Here is a 1,683-nt window from a genome sequence, read left to right on the forward strand (position 1 = left end):
TAATATTGACATATAATAGTGCTACATGTAACAAATACCTTTAAAAGTAATGAGGACATACATAATATGTACATGTACATTTACTGATGTACATGTACTTACATACATATGTACATGTACGTATAAAAGTACATGTACATGTACATACATGCATAAATTCATACCAGCATCAAGCTTAATAAACACGCTCGGTTTATCAATAATAAGGTCACACCCTCCAGTTTCAAAAGGGTCAGAATCAAAGCCATTATACTCCTCCAGTTCGGCATACCAGGACTGTAATGGAGACTTATGCCCACCCTGTTCTCTTAGCAATGGCTTGTCCAGTTAACAGTGTCCCCCAACCTCTCCCGGCTCAAAGATATTCTCTCTAAAGCTATAAAGAGATATTTTGTCTAGAGTAATGGAGTGTTTTGCATTCAGAGCGTACCTCCTGTAAGTGTCGCCCTGTCTTGTGGCGAACTCATCAAATCTTCTCAAGTCCAAATAAAAGTTTTTGGCTTTGCAGTATCTAGCATTGGAAGAGCAAATGAGACTAGAGCCATTCTGAGGGAAGGAGAGAGAGGGGGGAGAGAGAGAGGGGGAGGGAGAGAGAGAGGGGGAGAGAGAGAGGGGGAGAAAGAGAGGGGGAGGGAGAGAGAGAGGGAGGGAGCAAGAGAGGGAGGGAGAGAGGGAGAGAGAGAGGGGGGAGGGAGAGAGAGGGAGGGAGAGAGAGGGGGGAATGTGAGAGAGAGGGGGGAGAGATAAAAGGGAAAGGAAAGTTTATTTATTATTCATTTCTGAGGTTTCCTGAAATAATTACAAATAAACAACGTCAATGATTATATAATTTTAATAATGAATTACTTGTTCTTTCATTTCACACAATGTCATCAATGACTTTGCTACATCATTAACATAACCAAAGTCCCCTTGTCTCCAGAACAATTCCTCTTTATCCTTCATGCTGTTAGCTTCTCAAATCTTCTCAAGTCCAAATAAAAGTTTTAGGCTTTGCAGTATCTAGCATTGGAAGAGCAAATGAGACTAGAACCATTCTAAGGGAGGGAGAGAGGGGAGAGAGAGGGGGGAGGGGGAGGAGAGGGTCTCTCTAGATCTCTACTACTACACTAACTATACTAAGGATTCATCCTTACAATGTGCATGTACATGTACATGCAATTTAAATATTATAAATAAAAACTTGCTCTCATTTCAGGCAAGAATGGAAAATGGGGAAAAGACAATAATTTCTTCGAGAGAGAGACAATATGTCATAGATCAAATGGAGCTACAGATCAAATGGTTTGTGTCTGGATTAGTTACAGTGAAAGATAGGCTAACCATGACAACCACCACCTGTTTTAAATTCCTTTATTTACCTTTTCTCTTCTTTTCCTCTTTCTCTTTCTTTGCCATTATTCCTCCTCCTCCTCTTTGTCTCAGTCCTTCCTTGTTCCCCTCGTCAGAAAGTGGACCATTTTTAGTCTCTATGACTTGGCTCCGCCCGGCCCCTTCCCTATAACGTCTCTCCTCAACCTCACTATTAAAATGGACGTGTTTGTGTCCGCCTCCTTTAATTGTCCTCACAAACTTCTCCACAATTAGGAAAGCAATGATACCAGCCAGTACCCACAACCCAACCATCATGTCCTGGGTATGGTCGTGCCCCCCGAGGTAATGGTCGCCATGATGATGATGGTC

General features: G+C 41.9%; 1 pseudogene; it reads right to left on the minus strand.

The window, feature by feature from the left end:
• Nucleotides 1-7: 7 nt before the first annotated feature.
• LOC109585578 (EGF domain-specific O-linked N-acetylglucosamine transferase-like) lies at nucleotides 8-945 on the minus strand (annotated as a pseudogene).
• Between the last annotated feature and the right edge of the window lie 738 nt (nucleotides 946-1,683).

This window comes from Amphimedon queenslandica, unplaced genomic scaffold, assembly GCF_000090795.2.
Source record: "Amphimedon queenslandica unplaced genomic scaffold, v1.1 AMPQUscaffold_13044, whole genome shotgun sequence".
Taxonomy (NCBI): domain Eukaryota; kingdom Metazoa; phylum Porifera; class Demospongiae; order Haplosclerida; family Niphatidae; genus Amphimedon; species Amphimedon queenslandica.